The following is a 9,281-nucleotide window of genomic DNA, read 5'->3' on the forward strand; positions in this document are numbered from 1 at the left end:
TCTTTTTTTCAGAGACTCACTTGTAGTCTCAGCAAACAGATTCACATACAAGTACATAGTCAATTGTAATATAAATATGCACTTGGGTGCAGTAGAAATACAAATATATTGCTTTTATTTTATAGCTGTTCTGTATTTAGTGCTTTATATAACATGAACTCCATGTATTTTAAAAGGAGTAGTGCTCTTCTCTATGTTCTCTGGAGGGAAAATTTACAGAATGATGTATCAGGTACTATAAAAGAATGAGGATATGGAAACAAATATGACAGAGTCTCTGCTCTCGAAAAGCTCATAACTAGTCAAAAGAGACACACATGTAAAAATATATTGGGTAGTATATGACTTAATAAGAATGTGAGGCCATTAAAATTTGGCAGTGTGATCCTTCACAAAAGAGGTGATGTTTATGTCAACTTGAAAGATAAGTGCTGTGCCAGACAGAAGTCATGGCATGTACAGAGCACTGAGCTATGACAAATATATTTGTGGAGCATGTTTCAGTTTAATAGAGCAGCAATTGGTGAAAATTTTTAAAAGATGTAAATAAAAAAATAACTTCTTATGATTAAAGTATTATTTTTCATTGTTATGGCTAAAGTGTTAGATGAATTATAAGAGTAGCATTCCTTCAAAATTAAACATGTTTATTATGTGGTAATTGCAAGTCAGAAAAAAATACTGAGCCTGTAATCAGAAAATAACCAGTTTTAAAGTGAACTACTAGTAACAATCTCTTGAAAATGTATGATAAACTATTATAATTCATGGTAAAACATCTCAGAGTGGGAATGAAATCACACAGCAAAGAAAAACAGAAGACTAGTTATGACAATGGGTTATATGAGATGATAAATAGTAAGAAAGTCACTGCCCAGTGGGCATATAGCTGCCTCCATGCACTTGAAATAAAACATACAACAAAAGTAGGATAATTACACTAATTTTAGGCTCTAAGTAGGCATCAGAAAAGGTTTGCTAGTATTTATACAGCATTGGTTTAGGACCTGCTAAGACTGACTCAGATGCAGCTAGAAAGGTGAATTGGTAATATAAGGACAGGATTAGAAAGCAATAAGACTAGCAGATAGTATTCTATCACCAAGCTCAATTATTTTTGCAGTTTTTGGGTTTTCAGTGAAGTGAATACTTTGCTCATGCTATTTCTTTTTCTTAAATGTTCATATAAAACCTTCTGTATCCTTTAGAGTCAGGTCAAGTATTACTTCTTCTATGAGGTCTTTTCCAACTCATGACCCTATTTCCATTCAAATGGATGTGAAAATAAACAGTTTCATCTTTATTTTCTTCATAGAAATATGTACATTTTCTATGTTAAAAGTTATCACACTGTGTAATTATTTAGGGTCTTGGATATGCTCTTTTAAAAACATTAGATTTTAGACTCATCAACTTGGGACAAAAGTTTGCTTAAAATCATGATTTAGTAGAAAAAACAATTTGGAACAAAGAGTAACTAAAAGGAAAATAAACTTGTATATGTGTTCATCAATGTAGTATCTTCAAAATGGGTATGTGCTTTCAAATAACGTTCTCTATGATACATGGCATTGCTTAGCTTTAGCCAAACTCACTGTCTGAGAGGTAAAGGGTCATAAATAATTGGACATTACACTCTCTAATTCTAAGTCTGTATAATTAATAGCCACTCATCATATAATTTATATTCTTTAGAAACATTCATTTAATATATGAGTTTGACATGTCCCTTTCGTTTACTTAATACCTAAGTTATTATCCCCCATTTTCCATATTTACCTTCCTTTGCCCATTTTATTGTAGAATAACAAGTGATGGCCCTCCTCTGTAATCTTAGCAATTAACAGTCATTGTCATATTTTTGCTGTTAAAAGTTTAGGCTACACCTTGCACAGTGATTAATTATATTTAATAGTGATAATACCAATGATCTGATAGCCATTTACAGGCCTTTCTGGTTCATAGCAGAAAAATTTTAAAAGAAGTAGTTTTAATTACATCTCTTCCACAATATTTAGTGTTCCTGAATTTTGCATGACCTCTCTGACTCATTAATTTTTGTTTTATTGTGATACATTTTTCTAGACCTAAATAGCACATGCTTTTTTTCTTCTGAATTTCCTTAGATCATGCCTTACAGCTGTATCTTATATAATTAATTTATTCCATTCATTGTTCATGTTCTTGACAACATGATACTGACTACAAATAACTTTTAAAATCAAGATTGACTTGGATTCTGACCTATTCTATTGTTCAGATTTCATAGAGCTATAAGGAAGGACTCCACACACATAATACTTTGATTCCTATGCACCATAAATCGCATTTGAAAGAGTATACTTCAGCAATGACCTCTTTGTGGATTTAAAGGCCCATTAGTCTGACAGCTGTAATTACTCATTTTAATAACTGAGTTGATTAGTTAATGCTGTAAAGGGCATATTGCTTTCTAGAGGTAATTAACAGAAATATGATTTCTATCAGGGTACTATATCCCTGAGATACAGAAACAAGACACAATAATTTTTAGTTCATACTAATAATAACCATTTATTATAACATTATTAGAATGTATTTTGTTATCATATGTATACCTATTGTTATTATTCTCTCTGTGATCCAAATGAAACATGCATTTATATTACTACTATTTTTGCTATTATTAATATGCATTTTCTCATTTTTGGGGGGGAGCTTTATGAATTCTTTGTACCTGAAGTTATACAAGTAAAGTGACATTAGGGGAAAGAGTGCCAGGATCTAATATATCTCAGATTCATGGCTATTGTGCTGCAAACATGTTTTATGGCCTTAAGTAAGTTATTTCAACTCTCTGAAACTAGGTAAAATTAAATTATATACATAGCTTGAAGAAAGCAACCTGTCAAAATTTAGTAATTTACATAAAGTTTTGGTAACTTAAAAAATTAAATTTCCTTCTGAAAGAGTAAGAAATGATAGCAAGGATATAAAAATGTCAAAGATGACTAGCACATCTGAGATTAGAGGATGCACATTACCTTGAAAGAAATGACCATGATCTTATCTATACTAACATTTATAGTTCTTACCACAGTTCCTGCCCACAGTAGCTTTTCTATAAGCATTTGCTGACCACTTTATGATTTTGCCTGGTAAATCATGTTTGTAAGTAGTAAATTCCTAAATAGCATGGATTGTAATAGTTTGCAGACTATGTATATTCCTAATTATGCTTAGGAATACAAACCATTTTATAATTTACATAAAAACATGCATATTTCTCTTATGAGAACTATTAGAAAACTCTTCTTATGTAGCATTTCTAAAACAGTAAGAATTGTAAAAGACATAAAAACAGTAAGAATTGTAAAAGACATAAAAGACAATAATCCTTGATATTGCTCATATATTTTTCCATTCTTTTTCAGGGTTATACTTTTTTAATAGTGTTTCACAATGCCTTTCAAACAAACTTATGAACCTGTAAGAGTATTAAACTCAGGTGTTAAATAAGTATTGCTTGGAGGAAAATTATTTTTTTTTCTACTTTTCTAAGTTCATCTGGCTGTTCTAATAATTAAATTGACAAGAGACTGATTAGCAAGAGAAAAAAATTATTATGTATGTACATATAGGAGATTCTGTAAGAACATGGGACCCAAGGACAAATCAGGCAATTTAAGTTTTTGTGCCCTTCTGGACTAAGGAAAGGGAAGCCTGGATCTGGGATTTCAAAGGGAAAGTAGAAAATTTACAGAGTTGAGAAAGAGAAAACATTTGGTAAATAAATTCTTGCCAAGCCATCCAGAAACAATGGTACACAGAGGACAGTCTAACAAACAAGACTTCAGTTGGTTTCTCTAGTCTGCCACACTTAGTTTGTATTACAATTCTAGTATTAACTTCCTTCCTTTAAGCGAGCTCTTCTATACGAATTCTTTTAGGCAAGTAAGGGTCAGGTAAAATCTCTTCTTGAGTCTTTTGCTTTTTAAAAACAACCAGTTTAAAATAATCAATACTGCAGAAGACCTATTTAGTAGTTGTAAACTCTGCTTTCCCTCAGTGTGCTCAAAGTGACTTATAAAGAAACTACTTTCCTCAGTATGTCTGAGATTTTGTGGTTTTACCAAAAGTAAAGCATTCCTCGGTATGCCTGAGATTTTGTGGTTTTACCAAAAGTAAAGTCCTAATTTTTTCTCATTCTAAATTCAATGTAAACATCAACTGTCCACAGTCATCTGAGTGTTTGGTTTGTTTTGGTTTGGTTTGGTCATAATGATTATGTCATTACTTCCTGAAGCCACAAAAAATACCCATCCAGCTCAGTAGTATGTGCCTCTGATGTAAACAAAATATTCTTGAATTGTAAATAATAATATTTGGATTATACTTAAGTAAGTATGTATACTTTTGAGTCAAAATAATTCTAATAAATGATGTGCTGGGTGAAATATAGTATAGCAAATCAGGACAAGACATGAAGGAGAATGTAGAGGTGCAAAAATAATTTTCCTTCCACAGTTGTAGGTTAATTTAATTATTAACCTGAGACATATTAACAGGAAAAAATGTCCAAAAGTTATTATATGAGACCTGAGGACACATTGGACAGTTGAAGTTTATATATCCTTCTGTATTAAAGAGAAAGGGGACAGGGGCCTGAGATTTCAAAGGGAACGTAGGTAGAGAAAAAGAGCAAATGTGTAGTAAACAAATTATTGTTTAGTAAACAAATGTGTAGTAAACAAATTATTGTAGGCTCACCCATGAAAAATGGAGCACAGAAGAAAGTTCAACAAACAAGATTTGCTAGATTTCTCCCCATCTGACACATTTAATTTATATTATGATGCTAAGGTGATGCTCCCTTTCTTTAAGTAGATTTTCCTGCCTTAATTCCTTTAGGCAGGTAAGAGGAAGGATCAAACATTCTTTCTGAGTCTTCTGTTTCTTAATAACCAGCTTAAAATGAATATCCCAAAAGACATATTTTGGGGTGGCAAAATTTTGCTCCCCATCAATAGCAACTTAAAGGGCATAGTTTATCACATTATTTAAGTCTCAACTGGGTTAAACTGAACATTTTTTTCTGCAAGGAACTGACTGATGTCAGTTATATTATTTATATTGATTATATTATTGTTACAGAAATGATTGAAGATCTAGTATTTATTTAACAAAACACTTGGCAATTATGTGCCATGCACTACCATAGGCACATGTGATGCAATGTGATAAAATCTTCAAAAATTCTTGTCTTCAGGAATAATGAAGTTAAACTATGTGAAGAAAGTGCCTAAATTTCTATATTTGTTGCAGCAGAAATTATCATGTTCTCAAAAATTCCATATTTTACAAGTTTCTGACAAATAAAACTAAAATAACTTAAAGGAAGAGATGCTCTTCCAATTTGCCAAAATCTGTAATATGAGCTAATGGCAGCCTTATCCATACTCAGTTTTTCACTGTATGAATTAATGAGCCTAGGGTGATGAGATTGACATTTTATGAATCCAGTATTACCCTCTGATTTCCTTGAGCCCTGGGCAATTCCATGTTCCACACTTTGGATTGCTTTCCTTGACATTTTTAACTCACTACCAGGAAGCACCTAAGACTAACAGTGCCATCCATGCTGCCATCCCATTCAGTCAAGTATTCTTGTGGGATCCAGTACCTAGTTCTCCTCCTCAGATCACTCTTTGATCCTTTACTCCATATGTAGAGTCAATGAGATGCATGAAGATGCTCTGGAAGTCACATCTATGGGGCCTCCTAGGAAGATGTCCTGATAAGCCAATCATCCCCACTGGCTGGCATGGTATTTTTTTTTTTCCCCATAGTATCAAGAAATATTAGGCCACCAAAGTGATGTTATCATGCTGATTTGGGGTAATTGATATTGTTTATGTACACAAGTGTCCTGAAAAAAGAGTTTCCCAGGAACCTGGACATTCTACAAATGATGTTGTATGGATTAATTAGCTTATACCACTTTAAACAAGGAATATAATATTCATTCTTATCAACTATCTTATAAGTAGGTTCTTCTCCTGTTCTCTTCTTTGTTATGGTATTATTTCTCTTAACTTCCTTTGTTATAGTTTATATTTCAGGAGTAGAACAAATAAATATATGTGCTCATCCTGTAACTTAAATCAAAAGTTATTTCTTTATCCTAAAAATAAAGTTATGCTTTTGCTTAAAAGATTTTTGAAGAAGTTTCTGTTACTTTCAAGAAAAAAAAAAAAAAGATTATTTGGGTGTGCTTAATTGTCAGACCTAAGATATAAGAAATTAGCAATGTTATTTTATCATTTTACTAAGTTTAGCTATGCTCTCAGAGTAAGTTATAACTCATTGAAATGCACACATCTCAACATCTAAGTTACAATGGGAGTCAGACTTTGAAATAATTAAGGCTGTATACAGAAAGAGTGAAACAGAAGTTGGAAGAAATATATGCAGCATGTAATATATTGTTTCTACTTTTTTATAGAGTGAACAGCAATGTGCATAAAAAAATATTTGTTCTGGGAAGCAAGAAATCAGATGTTGAAGAAGAGTTAAAAAGGAAGAAAAGGACAAACAAAACAGAAATGCAATCTGTGTGGTGTATATCTAATACTTCCTCACTAAATGGAGGACATCGATGATGTTTTCTGGGTACATTTTCTGGTGATCCCTAGGGCAGGGGAAAGTTTGGGGGAGACTCAGTCTCTTAAATATCCACAATTACTATTTTCCTAATGAAAGATATTTATGAGTGTGTGTAAGCAGGGTATATCAGAAATTACTTGCTTTTTGGCCTGCTCCCTGCTCCTGCTGAGTGCTAGTCAAGTTGCACCATGGGGTGGCTCAGAGCTCTGGGCTTCTGCTAAGCCACTGTTACCTCCTTCCTGTCACCTCCATGATCATATATGGGGACTTCATCAGCTATGATAAAATGTCCTCCAACATCTGCAAGATCTGGGAAATGGTGGACTAGCTGTATCTAGAGGTGGAGGGGAAGATAGTTAGTAGGACAGAGGTCTACATTGATGACTAGCTCATTGGTGGAAATGCCTCTGCTGAAGGCCCTGAGGGCAAGAGTACCGAAAACACAGTGATCACTGATCGACATTGCCATGAACCATCATTTGCATGAAACCACCTTCGCACAAGAAGCCAAAAGAAGTACATAAAAGATTACATAAAATCAATCAAAGAGAAACTTGAAGAACAGAGGCCAGAAAGAGTAAAACCTTTTATAACAGGGGCTACAGAACAAATCAAGCATATTCTTGCTAATTTCAAAAAAAAACCTACCATTTCTTTACTGGTGAAAACATGAATCCAGATAGTGTGGTTGCTCTGCTGGATTACTCATGAGGATGTAACTTCATATATGATTTTCTTTAAAGATGGTTTAGAAATGGAAAAATGCTAATAGATTTGGCAATTTGGCTCTATCATCTGTCTCCATCATCATATTTGGCTGATGCTTTTCATCCACACATCAGGATTAGGACAAATGGGACTGATGTTATCTTGAGCTCTTTATTCTGACCTAGATTTATTTGAAGTGGAGGCATTTTGAAAAAAAAAAAAAAAGTCATGTAAGTTGTCTAAAATTAAAATGCATTTAAACTCATTTGAGAAAATTCTTCTTAGTTTAACACCTATTTACATTGATTGTGTGTAGTGTTCCTGAAGAAGTTTGACCCTGGTTGTAGACCACTATTATAAAGCATAAGACCATTTTTAGATAATTTCTACAGTGAAAACTACTTCTTGGACTGGAATATGAAAAATAAGAATCAAAAGTCTTCATTCTGAGTTGAAATAAAGGAAAAGGCCATACTCACAGCAAAGCCAACATTTGAACTGGGTTCCTTAGATATCTCATTCCCTACATATGAGGGGTAGTTAACTTTGGAAGAGATTACCAAAAGAATAAAAAGAGATTAATACAGTTGGAAAAAAATAAATTATTGTGTTGCTTTGGTAACTTAGTTTTCTTTTAGCAACATGAAGAAGCAATGTGAACTACTAAACATGACCTAATACTCAATAGATCAAAAACTGTAAGTTACAGAAAACTTGGATGATGGTGACCACAACAATGTTATAACTATTATAGTCAAGAAGACTATAAAATTTTATTTAGAAAAATAAAATTTTAAATGTTAAGAGAAAAGATTGTTTCAATGCAAAAGATTTTAAATGGGAAACATACTAGAGAGTGATGAAAGAAGCTTAAATATAAAAATTGGGAATAAAAACACAAATGGTATTGAAGGGCAATATTTATAAAAATGCATGTTTTCAACAACTGTCTTTGTGAAGATTCATTGTGCTAGTAACTGTGCTAATCATCACATAACAATTGTTATCAAGACAGATTAATTCCTGATCTAACATAATACACTTTCCAGTGGAATAAATTGCTGGGACTGTGTAAATTTCAGGGAGGCCAAAAAAGCCAGTGATCCACTTCAGTTCCATGTGGGAACATGTGTCCTGAACTTCTATCCACCTTATTCAGAAACCTTTTAATAGCAACACCATACTCTTCTTTTTTTTTTTTTAACAATTTTTATAGTTCTATTTTTTTAAAATTATAGTTGACAAAAATATTATATTAATTTTAAGTGTACAATACAGCGATTAGGCATTTATATAATTTATAAAGTGATCATCTCAATAAATCCAGTACTCATCTGACACCACACGTAGTTATTACAATAATACTGACTTATTCCCCATGTTATACTCTATTTTCCCATGACTATTTTGTAACTATCAATTTGTGCCTCTTAATCTCCCTACTTCACTCATTCAATCTGACAACCTTCAAGAAGCTCTCTGCAAATATGAGCTTGTTTATGTTGTTTGTTTATCCTGTTCTCCAGATTTCACATATGGCATTTGTCTTTCTCTGTATGATGTAGGTCCATCCATGTTGTTGCAGATGGCAAGATTTCATTCTTTTTTATTGCTGAATATATATTATATATATTCCATTATATATAAGTACCACCTCTTTCTTATTTATTCATCTATTGATGGACATCCAGGTGGCCTTCATATCTTAGTTATTATAAATAATGCTGCAATAAACATGTGCATTCACATGTTCCTTCAAAGTAGTGTTTTAGGTTTCTACAGATAAATACTCAGAAGTGGGATTACTGGGACCATCTTTGTCTCTTGTTAGAGCTTTTGTTTTAAAGTCTATTTTGTCTTGTATAAGTATTGCTACCCCAGCTTTTTTGTTTGTTTGTTTCTATTTTCATGCAACATCTTTTTTATCT

The 9,281-nt window shown here is 32.6% G+C and overlaps 1 pseudogene; it reads left to right on the forward strand.

The window, feature by feature from the left end:
* The first annotated feature begins 6,895 nt into the window (after nt 1-6,895).
* LOC120613853 (translationally-controlled tumor protein-like) lies at nt 6,896-7,414 on the forward strand (annotated as a pseudogene).
* The last annotated feature ends 1,867 nt before the right edge of the window (nt 7,415-9,281 follow it).

Source organism: Pteropus medius, unplaced genomic scaffold (genome assembly GCF_902729225.1).
Source record: "Pteropus medius unplaced genomic scaffold, Ma_sr-lr_union100, whole genome shotgun sequence".
Taxonomy (NCBI): domain Eukaryota; kingdom Metazoa; phylum Chordata; class Mammalia; order Chiroptera; family Pteropodidae; genus Pteropus; species Pteropus medius.